This window comes from Anopheles maculipalpis, chromosome 3RL (assembly GCF_943734695.1).
Source record: "Anopheles maculipalpis chromosome 3RL, idAnoMacuDA_375_x, whole genome shotgun sequence".
Lineage (NCBI taxonomy): Eukaryota > Metazoa > Arthropoda > Insecta > Diptera > Culicidae > Anopheles > Anopheles maculipalpis.
Window position 1 is genome coordinate 35,551,815 of NC_064872.1, and position 16,130 is coordinate 35,567,944.

A 16,130-nucleotide genomic window follows, 5' to 3' on the forward strand; every position below is an offset into this window, starting at 1 on the left:
GCTTACTGATAGATACAACGTAGTTTGATAGTTAAGTCCTCAATACGAGGGAACGGTGCGGATGGGATTTGAACCTCGGTCCTGCCGTGTGACGACCGGAGTCTTTGTCGTCTTACCGCCTTTCAAGCTTGGAGGTTATTAACTAACTACAGAAAAAATGCTATTTGTGGAGGGAGTTACCAAGCCACCTGTTATTTACTAGACGCTACAAACGGTCCGTGTTGTCTCCTGTGTTTATGTCCATGTGATGACAAGGCATGACAGGATCAGCCAACCTTACTAGTCGTACCTGACGGATTCATTGTACGAAAGTGAGGCAACAGATTATCAAAAAAGGACTTTGAATTAATGCCTGTCTAGAAGAGGATTCCTGATAACTTCTCAAAAATTGACACAAATCATACAACGCAGTACAAACCTCCTCTACAGGCCATCCGCAGCGAAAATAAACGACATTTTACGCACTTTACCGGTGAGTAACGAGTACTAAATTCACCTTCAAAATACTTCAAACTGGATACATGTTAGTGTGATGAGGCAATATAATTCTTGAGAGAACGTATACATGTGTTCATAGAATTTTAGTTTCACAAGAGAATGGTCAACCCTTATAGTTATTCACACCCTTAAACTGGTTATTCACATCCATAACTGAAGAATATTTCTTGATACACTGAGGTTATCATTCACTTATATTTTTATAAGATAAAAATAATTTTAAAACATGTGTCAGGAATTATCTAAATTCTACGTAAAAGATCTATTACTGTAAATGAAAAAATAAAAAAAAAACAAAGAATTACTATCCTCCTCATCAGCTCACCGACGTCGAAACGATTCTCCAACCTGTAAACCGTCCTATACCAGTTAAACTGTTCGTAGTAATAGCTTTTCAATTCTCTTCCTATCGTCAATGGAAGCATCCTCCTGATCACTAAAGCCTAAGAACATGCAGCCGCTACTGCAAGATCTTATCAACCGCCATCTGAACAATATATTAATCCCCGTTAAGCTTATCATCGCCACTTACGCGAATCGTCAATTTCTTTGCCACCTTGTTGCACTGTTCTTGCGCCGCTTGCCTGCCGCTCACCGATTCCCATTCCCACATCATGACACATAATTCTTCCTTCAATCACAGCACGATCTAGAGGCTGCGGCTTCGTGGCAGTCGCGCGAAGCGCAATAGAACAGCGAACCCGTGCTATCCGTGGATAGAAAGCAGAAGCCAGAAGCAGAAAAACAACGCGAACACAAGCAGTAGCGTCATTGATGGAAAGATTTATTGCACCGTACGGTGGCATCCCTCATCTCATGCCGAAGCCGTCGCCTTCAGCGCCATCCTGCCTGGAATGGTTTGATTTGACAATCCATCCTCCCCCGGTGCATGCGCGTCACCGATCGTAATTCGTACGACGCAAGAATAACATTCTTGCGCCATCCGTACGGTAGCATAAGAATCCCGTCCGCCCGTCGAGAATGTTGTTTCCCGTGCGAGCGATGCAGCTTGTCAGATTAGTGCAACATACTGGGCGCACCCGGGCACATGTGTGAGTGTGTTTGTGTGTGGAGAGCACCCGCAATCGCGCTTCTTGCACGCTCCTTACGCATCCGAGAGCTTCCGCATCGTCAGCGTCGTTCGGAGCATGGAATGAGTTCAAATTGTTCTTCAATTGCCACCGTCCCCTTCCTGCGCCGATGTGCATTGATAAGCGGCAATGTATCCTGCTTCTTTCTCCCAGAACCTAGCACAAACGGACAGAGTGAAAAGGAGCTAGAATTCCTCCGCAATTTCGCGCTGGAAGGTTCAAGATCGATCGTGGAATCTCTTCCTGGTCCCGAGGCCAACCATTGTCCGGCGCGAATGATGAATGATGTAATCTCTTTCCATACTCGTACACCTTCACGTTGGCCTAGTAACCATCCCCGCCGTCTATTCCTCACGTTCTAGGACTCGCGCACCTCAGAACCTCGGAATCCCGCGTATGTGACCTTCTCCCATTGGGGACAACTTCTCACCCAAGAACGCACTGGTTCGGCTGTTAGTTCCTACCGTGTTCTAAGGCGAACGGTTTACAAACAACGCCAGCAAAAGAAGAAAAAAAAATGCGATCGACCCGCTTCTTTTGCGATACGATCAAAAACCGACCCTGGCAGAGGACCGATCGGATCGATAGCCCGCGAAGGTTCGTAACTCATCGCAATGGACCTGTCGTGAAGTTGCGCGGTATAGTATGCACAAAACGAGCAGGTTCCCGCAACGGGACTTTTGTTAGCCGAGGCCAGATTCTTGGCAAGGGGTTGTTTTCCGAAAAATATTCGTCCCCACGGTTGACGTGACATCTTCTCGCTGGACATGTTCGCGACAAGTTAGGGGGTGAGATGAGATGTCCGGCAGGTGATAAGCTTGCAGAACTTGGTCAGTATTTCATTGTGGACTACAGACTACCGGAGGGATCTTTCTGACGATTTCGACTGACTCACGATCTAAGCTCTAATGTGAAACGGGTACACATGCACACGATCGCTCGCTCAGTGCGTAATCGTCGGTGTACGATCTTGAGACATAATTCACCCCAGTCCCTTTGGGTCCCATCTAGAGGACGCTTATCACGCAGTCACTTTAGGCTGGGAATTAGTATGCACTTGCTACCTATAGGAGACTCTCCATTCATTTTTCCTCCCTTGCGAGCTGAAATGCATTCAACATTCACTCGATTTCTACGTGCAGTTAAGCCACGAAACGTGCACCAGGATGATTAGGACACGTGAGTAAAAACGGCATACACATAGACCCATCACACAAACATCCGCACACAAAATAGCCACTGGTCGGCAGTGTTGGAGAAAGTAGCCCGTTGTGAGATGCTTGCAAGGTGATCAACCGCGATACCCGCGATATGATCTCGATGTGCAACTTGTACGCCGTACTGCGGTAGAAAAATTTTGATTAACTCTACACACACACATAGCTTCGTTGCTGACCGTGGTCCACCACGCAGCTTCTCTCGGAGGATCTTGTCCACGGGTCGGCAGAAAGCTAAGCTCAGAATGTAATCGATGGTGAACCGTTTTTGCTACCTCGACACCTTCGTTGCATCGTTTGCATTTATGCCATCGGATCGGGAAAAATGTCTTCAGGAGAAAATGAATGAATTGCTCTCGGTCAGTCCGCCAGCCTCTAAGCAGGGGGCAATGGACTCGATTCCAATCATCAGTGGCAGTGCAACGATATCGATCGTCACACAATAGTTGCATGATTGGATCGTTAAACTGTTACGCTGGTCACAGCCGCGACTCAAACGCTTTTGGATACGGTTAACGAATGATGTAAGAATGGTTACTATATTTGTGATTTGTTTGCGAGGGAAATTTGGCAATCATTTCAGTCGCGCAGTGGATAATCTATTTTTTTGCGAAATGTGACCGAAACGGTAGCATGACAGATGACTGTGAAAGTAGTGTAAAAATTCAACTACTTGCTATTTTACTTTTTAGATAATCAAATATTTCTTCCTGTCGCATTGATTTGAGTCAGATAATATAACACTGTTGTCCGCTTTTTCAATGCTTTAGATTTCAAGTCAATCACTAACGACTTTTTACAGCCACACCAATCGATAACCGACCAGCCAATCAACCGCAAGTGTCACTTCCTTCTATAGGACAACTTTCGTTTTGACTTTCCCCGAAACATACCGCCCAAATGTTAGCTACCGCGCGGTTTCCTGCACCCTAGAAGAAGGAAAACTCAATTCGTCTGATTAACCACACCGTACCACACCGTCCATGGTCGGCTGACTTCCCATAAGTTCCCTGCACTTACGCGATTTTTGCTAAAATCCAATTTCCCGATCACGAAATTAAAGACCACCAAACACCAACCGCTGGACTGGGCCCACCAACACCGTCCCGCCAGCGTTGATTTCTCAAGCTCCCTGCTGAAACAAAACCAACCCGGTGAAGTAGAAAAAGAACTAACACAGGAAAGGAAATCAATTCCTTCACCGTTCACCGCATTACGCGTCGATAATGGGTGCGCGGATTTCGCGCAGCTACCGCGTGAAGACCATTGAAGGCTCCCCACAATTAACCCTAAGATAATAAACATAATAAACATAACCGCATAGGGGGCCACCCTTCTGGCGGTTTCATCGAACGCGTTTGTCAATCGCCAGTCAAGCGATACCGACTCCCGAAACATCCGCCATTCTATTTCGCGCGCACTATCAGAGCGTTGCAAGTAGAAAGGACGACCTCCCCCGGCGATCGCGGCATAGCTTTCACCTTTCTAACCGAACCGGTGAAACGGTAGGAAGGTGGAGCAGTTTGGGGGAAGCAGTAATCATAATGCTTTGTCGGAATGTAATGGGATGTAGTGGAAATCAAACATATCTTGTCGCTGGGAACGATGTCGAAATGGGTTGGTCAGGAAAAAAAAAAAACAAAACGAGCACCACAATGCGAAATAACGCATCGCTGCACAGTATCAATGCAACGGAAACTCGATTACAACTAGTGGCAGGTAGCGTTGCATTCGTTAATTGATTTTTTTTCTTCATGTACGTCTTGGTATGTGGGAATGTGCTGGAAAGTACATAATTACAAAAAAAAACCTGAACATAAACTACCGCATCTCCAAACACAGACTTTATATGCTTTCATGTTGACTATTCCATATCATCCTTTAGCTATTAAGTTTTTCGTTTAGTTGCTGTATAAGTTGATTTAAATTAATAAAATGTGTGTTTATTATTAAGTTGATTGTACTATTTCTTCAATTATGATTTTTATGCTCTGAGTGTAAGCAGACAAGTTTTGAAATTCTTTCGTTATTTTCACTCTTCAAATTCTTCTTTTATTCTGACATTCAAAAGTTGCTGAGTATTCTTCTTGTTATTTTTGGCCTGCTCAGCATTAAGCACGTCGTGTCGACATGGCCAGGTCTCCAGTCAGTTTTCAGGAAACACGGTCTAGGGCTACAGTCCTCCATCTACGGCTCATCCGATCTCCGACAGGTTAGCCTCCACTTGATCCAGCTAACGAGCTCGCTACGCCTCGTGCCGAACGGGTCGCTGACGAGCACCTTCTTGGTGGGGCATGAATCCGGCATCCTCATAACGTTCCCCAGCTAACGTGTCCTTCCGGCTTTGACTACCGTCAGGATATCAGCACCGCCAAATAGCTCAGCTAGCTCGTGGTTCATTCTCCTTCGCCACACGCCTTGCTCGCACCCACTGCCAAAGATAGTCCCTTATCACCCGTCGCTCGAAAATGGCGAGTGCATTGACGTCCTCCATCAGCATATTCCAAGACTCGTACCCGTAGAAGACTACCGGACATATCAAGGTGCGGTAAATTGTGCATTTCGTGTGTTGTTGACGTCTTCTGGATCGCAGGAGTTTGTGGAGTCCGTAGTAGACACGATTCCCCTTAACAATGCGCCTTCGGATTTCACTGCTTACGTTGATGTCCGAAGTTACGATCGTACCAAGGTAGCAGAACTCCTCTACCACCTCGAGATCGTCGCTGTCAACTGATACTCTGCTTCCGAGTCGGGCAGTTGACCGTCCGATCATGTCGATGTCATCCGCGAAGCCAAGGAATTAGAGAGATCGGGTGAAAATCGTGCCCCGGATGTCGAAGCCCGCGCTTCGAATGACACCCTCCAGAGCGATGTTGAACAACAAGCAGGAGAGTCCGTCTCCTTGCCTCAGACCCCGTTGAGATTCGAACGATTCCGACAGCATGCTCGCAACTCTCACCTTGCACTGCACCCCGTCCATAGTGGCCTTTAGCAGCCGTACCAGCTTCCCAGGGAATCCGTACTGCTGCATGGTGTTCCTGCATAGCTCGGTCCGATCTATGGTATCGTAGGCCGCCTTGAAGTCAATGAACAGGTGGTGCATAGGGATCTGGTGCTCCCGGCATTTTTGGAGGATCTGCGGTAGAAAAAATAATTGGTCGGTTGTCGATTTGCCTTGTTGAGTCATGTCGGCAAAATTAAATTAACATTTAAATTATAGCTTTATTACTCTGAACAGCGTATTTGTATTGAATTCTAAATTGTATTTTAAATACTTACTTTTTAGCCATGTCTGTCTTTAAAAAACAATATTTTTATTTTTCCTACCTTTTCTGGCCCTTAGCTATACCGTCTTGAATACAGAATTATTTAGAGACGGAGACGGGCCAAACATTTACTGATTTCTGGACATGCAGCGTAAGAGTTATGTATGGCAATAATCAACAATAATCTTATTCGGGATATTTTAAAACGCTGGAATTGGATGCTTGAGTAGCAAGGCCACCAAACAGCTTAAAATGTTTAGTTAATTTTTTGCTGTAACAAAAGGGTATTACATTTTCTCCAAACTCCAAAGTGGCTATAGTCTGGAAGTCTGTCGACCATCATTTACCGCAAACTTTTGGTTGAGACTGTAGGTACCGGATGGTATGCGAGCTGCTGGATTACCGCCCGAAGGCACAACTGATAATGCTGTAGTAGTAATATGCTACGCATAGAAGGAAAAATGTTTGATTTTGGCTCGAACTGCTGATCCGGAGCCGTGAGTGCAGAGTCATACATTTTGGGACACAGCCGGTCACTTCCAAATTCCAATCACTACAATGGATTTTGAATCAATTGAAGAGGATGTGAAACGTCTCATGAAATATGTCTTGAATTAATCACTAGGATTTTGTTCTGGCTTGTGAAAACTCGTTTCTTCTATCGCTTTGGTCATCGGACCTCATATTATATTTTAAGCTATTCTGGACTAGTTATTGAAATATGAAAAAAAAATCTTAACGATCTCAAACTGAATTTCTTCTTCTTTTTGTTCTTAGCCAGCCTGAGCTGAGCACATCACGATTACATCGCCAGGTTCGACTTCACTTGATGCAGCCAATGTGCTCGTGAGCTCCTCTACACCTCATGCCGAACGGGACGCTGTCAAGTATTTTCTTGGTGAACCATGAATCCTGGGATCCTCCCACATTTAGGAAGCTATAGTTCCCGTATATTTTTATTTTGCGCTGCCTTTTCCCTTCAAGTTCAATCCCTAGCTCCAACATGAATGAAAAGTTCTGTTCCGTGGAATCATACACCTCAACTCACAGCAACTATTATTACACTTTTCTAACTTCCTTTCCGATGAACGCAACGAATGCAAATGACTTCTGACACAATTCGACAGCAAAATTGGGGTCCCGATCCCGTTTACGATGGCGGCGAATAACCTCGGCCCATCGCCTCCCTCACTCCACCTACCTGTATGAGCGACATAAAACAATCAGCATCAGATTTTAACATAACAAAAATGCAACGACCGTAGCATATGTTCAACTGGCAAAGTAAAAATCTGGCACGAGCCATATTGTCACCAGCGCATGTTTCACATTACCCTCAGCCCTCGGCAGACGCAAATGTGTACGGGTGTGTGTGTGTGTGTACGTGAACGAATTTCTCGTCCCCATTCCTGCCCGACAAGCATACGCAGGGCACATACATCATAACGCCGTATCGGCGACAAGTGGTCAATTCAATGAAGCAATTAACATAAATACCGTTGCCCATAGAAAGCCGCCGGGTGAAAGGAACGCTGCGTGCGAGTGTGATTTTCGGTTGTAACTTTTGTGCTTGATGGTTTTGTTGGTTTGCTCCGGTGTCACGAAACCTGCGAGTCCGGTGCTTCGTCTTCTGCTGGTACCGATGCGGGTCCGTTGTGTTATTTTTTTTTTATCCACTTGGTACAGCAAATGATCGCGTGCAGTTGCATGGTACGAATCATGTAAGGAACTTTTGTTTTTGCTTTATTGTGGACTGAGCAGGGGAAAGAAACCTCCATGGAATTGATCTTACAACCAAGCCCAAGATCGAGCACAACAAATTGTGGATAAAGCGGTGATGAGTTGTTGGTTTTTTTTTATTCATTCGAATATTTCTGACCTAGAATGTTGGAGGCGAGGCTGAATTCGCGTCGGAAAGATTAATGATGATCCTCGTCGCATCAATTCGCATAATCGTTTTTCACTTTCGAATATTATGGGTTCATTTAGGGGGATATTGTATGTAAAGTTCTTCTTTTTTGCTCAGTATTTTGTACTCCAGAAATAAATAAATGTTATTATTCGTATCACTGTAACAAAAAAAAATCGAGTTGGAATTCTTATTCAGTTAACTTTAATTGTAGAATTTAAAATCTACAAGCCTTTAACAATAAACACCGTGAGCACTGAGGTAGTAGTTAATATAACCAATCTAATTATCATTAGTACTCACAGCCACCTCTCTTTGACATTTGATAAGGCAAAAAACTATGGGAGTTAAAGTTATGGGATTTGCCAGGATTGCTTTTTAATTTGTATTATTATCACACATGTATTTATCCAGGTTTTGTTGAAGAAAACCTCCTTATGATAACAGAAACGAGTCTGAAAAAAGAACATCGTCTTTTGATAGATAGAGACTCCTAAATTCCACTCTGCTCAGCGCCTCTGCGGAGCTTAATACGTTACTGGGCGGTCCAGACGAAGTTTGATAGTACATTCTAGTACAAAACAGTTGAAAATAATGAGCTATATCCTGAAGATCTTCACAGCAGCTTAGAGGTTCTCAACATCTTCTCTGGTTTTTAATTCTGGAAAATGGCGAAAACAATCTTCAGATATAGTAAAAACTGAAATGGACCAAGGTTAGATAGATACCAGGTTAGACAAAAGTTTAGACATTTTCAAAACTCACCTTTCGTTATTCTAAATCACTCTGAAAGAAGAGCTCATGACTCCTATGCAAAATATCCTGTTGGTAATGATCGATCGAAAATATTTTCCGAAGATCGCATTATCAAAGGAGCCACCGGGCCGCTATTGGGCGGTATAGGCGACAGCGGCGCCGGTCTTCAAACGGTAGAACCGGGGTTCAAATCCCATCCACACCACCGTCGCTTCGTAGTGAGGACTGACTGACTGTCTGACTGACCACCGACGTTCTGTAGTGAGGACTGACTATCCAACTACGTGGTATCGGCAATCGGCGTGACTATAGGAGTCACGTCAGTATACGAGTCTTGTCTAACAGGAATTTTGAGGAAAACTCCAACATTTTCAAACTTCTATAAAACACCTTGGTCCCAACACGGAATAGCAACTGATTGCTATGTGTCAATAAGAGCTGAAAAATGTAAACGTTTGTGTTAAAAACACTCATAAGGTACACTCTAACTTAAGATAGAATTAAAAAAATGTCTTAAATGTTTCCTTTTTCATTCGTATATTTATAAAAACAATGAACTGCCACATCTGTTGATGTTTATTTTAACCGTATTATAAAATATTGTTTTCGAAAACAAGTTAAACGGCACGTGGGATGCACATTGATCTTCCATGCTCACACCTCACGGTGCTACTAATATCTTTACGACTCAATAACAAGCTCACCCCCAGCCCTAGGATGCTTAGGCGTTTCTGAACACATTAACTCACGACATTGATTTCAAATTCATCAACTCTAGGGCATAGTAAAAACAAAACAACAAAACTACTCCGGCCATTTGCCACATTTCCGCCATCACCATAGCCAGAGAGCGACCACGAGGGCGCAACCATTGGCAGCCCCTACGCATAACGTACGCGCAATGTGCAATGTATTTTATTTGCTAAGCGTAAAATGTACTAAAGATCACCCCGAACCACCACCAACAGGAAGGTTTCAGGGCAACACACCCCTCCTGGTGTGCGATCCGCCACCACCACCCTCGTACCGGCTGCACTTCCCCAAAGGCCTTCTTCACTTTTGTTTTTGTAAGTATGCAAAAATATGCAAACAAAATAAATCATTCATTGGCACGCGCGGGCGACACAAATTTCGAATCGGTTTCCCTCGAAGGTAATGACGGTGGAGCGAGGGACAACGACAAAAAAAAAAGACAAACTTGCGAAAAGTGTCACCAGCCACACCGAAACCAAAAACGGCTGTACGCAACAACACACCTCAGAACGCCACCATCGGGGCTAATGGGCGTGTATAATATAGCTTTGAGCGTGAATTCCTAACGGGATCTTTAGCATGATGGCACTGGGGACGAATATACATTATGCAACCTCCCTTTACCTTCGCCCTTCTCGTCCACCTCCATTGTGCTTCGATTCAATGTGTCATTTTGGGTTGATCACCTAATGATCGCGAGATGATGAGGATGGATGTACGCAAATTGCGATCGATCGAGGAAGAAACCATCCATCACAAGCGCATCGCAATTCAACGAGCTATTGCAACGCGTATGGGTTTGGTTTGGAGAAAGCTTTGTACAGTTGGTGCATCGTTCCTGCACTGCAGCCCGTTAATCCTTGAATAATGATTCCCCCACTCCCACCTGTACAACGGTGCGCGCAGGTCACGCAACCCACCACCAACCGCTCATCTTTGCGACTTTGATTGACAATCGGCAGACAGATCGGATGCGTCTGAAGATGCACTTTTGGGGCTTCCGTCATTTGCATACCGGGGTAGGGTGCGTTCAATGAGGTTAAGTTAATAGTTCACTCGCCTTTGTTGGGTTGATTCGTAGGGCAGAAGCAGAGTAGGTTCAAGGTACTATTGTAAACAAAAAATGGAAGATCTTTTCTTTTGCTTTAAGAAATAGTTTACACAGACATATATGATCATGTTTGGAATTATGTTTATATCTTTTACAAACTTTCAATTACCTTTTTTGCTATTTAAAAAAAAAACAGAAATAAAACTAGAAATGAAAAAAGGATGAGTAATCTAATCCTCTTCTCAGATTCCTGTAAAATTCACACTGGGCTACTCTTTTCCTCGTGCGGAACGGGTCGCTGACGTGCGCCTTGCAGGAGTCTTGCTTCCTCGTAACGTGCCCCAAATATCGTATCCTTCCGGCTTTGCATGCGCCCTGTTCCGATGCAAAGAGTCCTTACACACCGAAAAAAAACCTTTAGAGAAGGCAGAATGAGCGACCGCGTGGAGCTCGAAAGGAGTCCGGGCTGAAGCTCAACACGAATTGGTTGTTGTAAACATTGGTGGCTTGATTAAGAAGCATCGTACAAAAAATTTCGTATCAAAGGCCTGGTACTCCTGATAGTGGCAAGGAGCTCTTCATACTGTTAAGTTAAGTCCAGTTCAGAGCATATTTATTCATTAAAAAGGGTTGGCTATGGCTCTATAGCCACAATAAAATATGCCCGATATTTGAACTACTCATTCTTCAATTGCTTCTTTGGCATTATAACCTCAACAAGTCGTTTCCTAAGCTATTTTATATTACACTCGCTTGTTTTAAAAAGATGCTCAAAAGGTTTTTGGACTCCGCTTTTGTGAAGCAATAATAGAGGATTAACCATATTTACGAGGTCTATGAGCTCTGATTCAGGTTCATGACCACGTCATGAAAATGTCACCGAACAACACAAGCTATAATGCCTGTTTAGGCCGTAGCTTTCGTAGGTTCAAATAATGGTATAGTGAAGTTACTAGCAAACACGCCCGAAAGCCCAAGATATTGGATTTGTAGCGAACGGATTTCTATCGTGAGCGATTTAGAGAGGAATTAAACTGCGCAGACAAGCCAGTGCGATGTACCGTAATATTTATTAAAACAAATTATTTCTAATTCTGACTGTTCTCTCTAGGATTTTTTTTGCTAAGTTGATTGTTACTAGTGCATTGTAAAACTAGCACGCGTTGCTTCCAATTAAAATTCCTACAGATATTTTAATATTGATGTTGAACCATTTAAAGCCTTAATAGAAGCTCGTTGATCAATCAAACATTCCAGGAGAAATTTTGAAGCCTTATACAGCTAGTTCCAGTTTCTGTAACCTTTTGAATCATTAGCAATACCTCGTCAAAATCGATTTACTACTTGCACCCTGATCGATCAAATATAATGTCTCCCGTGGCTTCGCCACCTTCTCCAGCTAGAGGGTGGCGAAATGAAGCTATTTTGTGTGAGAATGTGGTTGTATATGTGTGTATGCGTTGGCACGTGTTTAATAGCGATTTAATCGCACCCTTAATGCTGCACCCAGACACCATTCACCCGATGTGCAGGCTCATTAAGCTTTGGCAAGCAACGAGACGGTTTTGGGCTCGGGAAAGTTGAATTCGCTATTTTAATCGAAAGCGTCGGCACGTTCCACCGGTAGCTTTTCACTCATCACTTTCCCAAATCGGCCACCATTATTCCACCTACGCCCAGCGACTCGTTTGATTCGGACGTAGATGTTTCTAAGTATCTCTAACTTGTAGGAAGCTAGAAATGGCTTTTTTATAAGATCACTATAGAGAAGATCGAACTGATCCACACTCAATGTATGTAGTGTGTGTGTGTGTGTGTCCCATTCGGTGGCGCCAAGTCAAGGTTCCAAACCACAAGCTATTCTTCCCAAACGGACCCATCACTGACTCGGGTGGGCCGGCACGGAACGAATCTTTTTCATCCGAGCCGCAAGCAAGCGAACGAACGCGCGCGCACACGCCAGCTCCCATCGCACAAATTGCAATGATCGGTGAAGATTTATGGTCCTCGGCGGTGAGTGTTAATAGGGAGTGCGAGGTGATCGTACCACTTGGCTACCACTGCAGCTCCGTTCCCGGTTGCACTCGAGCGGTCCATTCGACAAGGATCCTGGTTCGCTAAGGTGAGAAAAGTGATGCTTTTCATAATGAAATCATCGACGATCATCATGAACGATCGTGGTCTGAAGAAAGTGGCCGATCTTGAACGTGGTCCAGACGGCAGCGGCACAATGCAGTTCCTGATTTCCTTCCAACCTCGCCCCCCCCCCCCCCCCCCCCCCAAAGCACTCCTTCGGCAACACTTTCTAAGGTAGCAAGAAGATCGCACTGCTTACAAAGCACTTCCCGGTGCAAAATAATAGAACCACGCTTCAGCCCAGTCTGCATATGGTGAGCGCCTCTTGGCAGTTTCGATGAGCAGTGGGTATCGGTGTGTACGGTAAATCGGTGGATGAATTATGAGTCGTTTGTTTGGCATCGCGGGCGCGAACTGCATCCCGCTAGTGCCCTAGCAGAGTGGCTTTATGCAGATTTGTCTCCTTTAAAATGTCATATCAATCGCTAAAGGAAGGATCGTTTGCGCGCAGGCGGGCGTCTTCTATGGCCTAACGATGTTGTTAGACGCTCGAGGGTAATGGAACTGACAGCCTTTCGGGTGACAATGTGCAGAAGTGTGCACGCGCACAGGAACAGCTCTTGATCCGGTCGAGGACCTTTGGTGGATGAGACGGGTAATTTACAATTCAACGTTTAGTGGATCCGGTGTTGAAGATGGCTGGTAAAGGATGATGCACACATCTTTAACTCATCGGGTGGAGCTAGACAAGAGGACAGTGAGATAATACTCGTAAAGAAAGCAATTTTAACACGTAATTGTTCAGCGTTAATATTCTTCAGTTTACTGAATAAGTTATAACATTATCTTTTTTTTTCTTCTTTGAGGAACGACTTTGCCGAATTGCTAGACTTATTCATACCACGTAGTGAGGATTGTCAGTCCTAAGTCCTCACTGAGGGGGGACGGTCCGGATGGAAATTGAATCAGGCCCTGCCGTTTGAAGATCGGTGCCGTTGTCGCCTATACCACCCCTTCCCTATAATAAATTTATCTGAAGGATAATTATATTCACTATTTCTGTATACAATTTTATTTTCATTTGAATTATTGAAGTCTTCTAAAATTGTGATAAATAAAATGCAAAATATAAAAAATTTTTTTGGTGCTCTCAGGCTTGTTATAGAAATGAAGTAATATGGCTTTCAATTTGGTAAATAATTTATTTTTAACTGCTTTATTTTATTCATATCAAATATTGTCGTATTCAAGCCGTATTGCTATAATTTTGTTACTTGTGTTGTTTTTTTTTAAATATTGTTCGTATTTATCAAATTCCTCTAAACTTATTTTTATAGAAAATAAATTTATATTTTTTCCCCTATCTTTTCTTAATTAAGGTACAAAGCCAAATTTTTTTCAAATCTAAGTTGTAATTAATAAAATATTAGAACGAGTACAAAATTTTCAGAAGCTTGTTCAAAGAGATTGAGAAACAATCGAAAAATCATTCAGATTTTCAATAAAGTTACAACATTCTTTATAATTTAAGGACTAAGGACGTTGTGGATCTCTAGTACAAACAAATTGCACAATAAAACTCGTATGTCCAATGCCATATGAAATTGTCTACTGTGCATGTTTCGAACAGTGGTCTTTTCTCTTTCAGCACAATAATGATCAGCCCAAACACCGATACCAGGGGTACTCAACTTTTTAGTACAATATAATTTCGGTTTCAGTTGTAAATGGTTGCTTTTTTAGATAAGGTGTGAATTATGACCCCTCCTAGTCGCAATTACATATTACGATTTACCTTAAATTACAGTTTCAGGGACTGCCCGGTGGTGTTGGGACAACGACAATCCATCCGCACCGTCTCCGTGTTGTGAGGAATGACTATTAAACCTCGTAGTATCAGCAAGTCTAGTAATCCATTCGATGGCCGGCGTGACCTTAGAAGGTCGTTAAGCCAAGAAAAAAAGACTAAATTTTCCCTTAAATCGTTGTTTAGCAATGGGTGGACAGACTTACTCTGTATTGACTTGGACCATTTTTTTAAAGAACGTTTTAGTAAATTTGAAATTTTCAAAAATTTTCACCAAGATCCATTGTTAATCTTTTGCGTGACTGCAGTAAAAATAGCTTGCAGCAAAAAAGCTTGCAGTTCAGTAGTTGAATCTATATTTTTAAATATGTAGTAAAAATATCTATTCTAATATATTATAAAAACGCTAGCCTAGCTTAGGACGAATACTTTAACAATTGTTTCTCTGGATCAAACTCTGTACGTTATACTACATATTTTATCTTGATAATCATACTCGTTACGCAGTGTTGTTCTACGGAGCCTATAGTGAAACTAAGCGACTAGGAAGAACTGAGCGACGGAGAAGAACTGAAGGGTAATAAGCCCTTGTGAAAAAATTACTACTTATTACAACCAGAGGAAATTTATCCACTCAAAACCACCTGTTGTGTAGGAGAGTTCTGGGCCTGAGAGGCAAGAAACCTACCAAAAAAAGACTAATTTCTATTGGCTTTGCTCGGGAGGAAAATATTGAGAAGGTGTATTGCCATCATATTTGAGGATGTAGGATGGCCATCGAGCAGCGAATTAGATTGTTAATACCAAGAGAAAGATACTGGACCGCCCAGTGTGAAAAGTAATTTAACGCCATTCACATGAACAGAGAATATGCACGAATTGATATAGAGTGAAAGGGTTGGTGCGTCCGCCACCAACTGTTTCAACGAATTAGAAGAAAAAGAACATAAAAACTTTCTTTCATTTGAATAAGATTGCCAATATTACGTAAAATATTTTCAAAAAAACACTTTAATCCTGTTTATTCCACCTGCAAATTTTGCATTCGCTTTCAACTCACATTCGTTAATTAATTGCACTTGTCACAACTTGCTGGTTGATCATGTAATTGCTTTTTTCGTTTTGTTTAAAATATTTTCACTTTTAGTCCTTTCTTTTTCTTCTATTCTTATGTTTTACAACCTGTTCCTATCGCATTTCCTTTACGTAGACACATCTTGATGCAATATCGATTATAACAAGAAACCCCACTCCTTTATCATCTAATGTAATGCACGGTAAGGTGCGTTTTATCCTTATAGTAAAAGTTATTTAGCAAAATAGTTACACTGTATAGAAAATCAATAGAGCTCAACTCAGTTCGATAGACAGCTCCCCTTTTTTTCGGATTTTTAGAGAATGGGGAGCAAAACTGTATAATAAGAACATGGTGTAGAACGCCATACATGCAAACCAATAAGGCACTCAATAGAGGTGTTAAGCGAATCTTGTGGATATATTGCTACGATTCGAATCGAGCACGAGTATAGTCCTTACTCGATTGTTTTGATATGTTCTATTCATTTTATGTCCACTACGTCCGAATTGGCAAGGATAAACTGTTAAAAACCCGATTGCTTTGCATCACACATTTTAGTTTCTTCCTATTTTTCTCAGCTGTGTATTTGGTACAGTAGACGAAGAGCTTGGAAAACATTGCACGCTAC

At 42.8% G+C, this 16,130-nt stretch overlaps 1 protein-coding gene across 2 annotated transcripts in view; it reads right to left on the reverse strand.

Moving 5' to 3' along the window:
• LOC126565618 (profilin) overlaps nucleotides 1-16,130 on the reverse strand; it is a 460,520-nt gene that overhangs the window by 202,953 nt on the left and 241,437 nt on the right. The window lies entirely within an intron of this gene.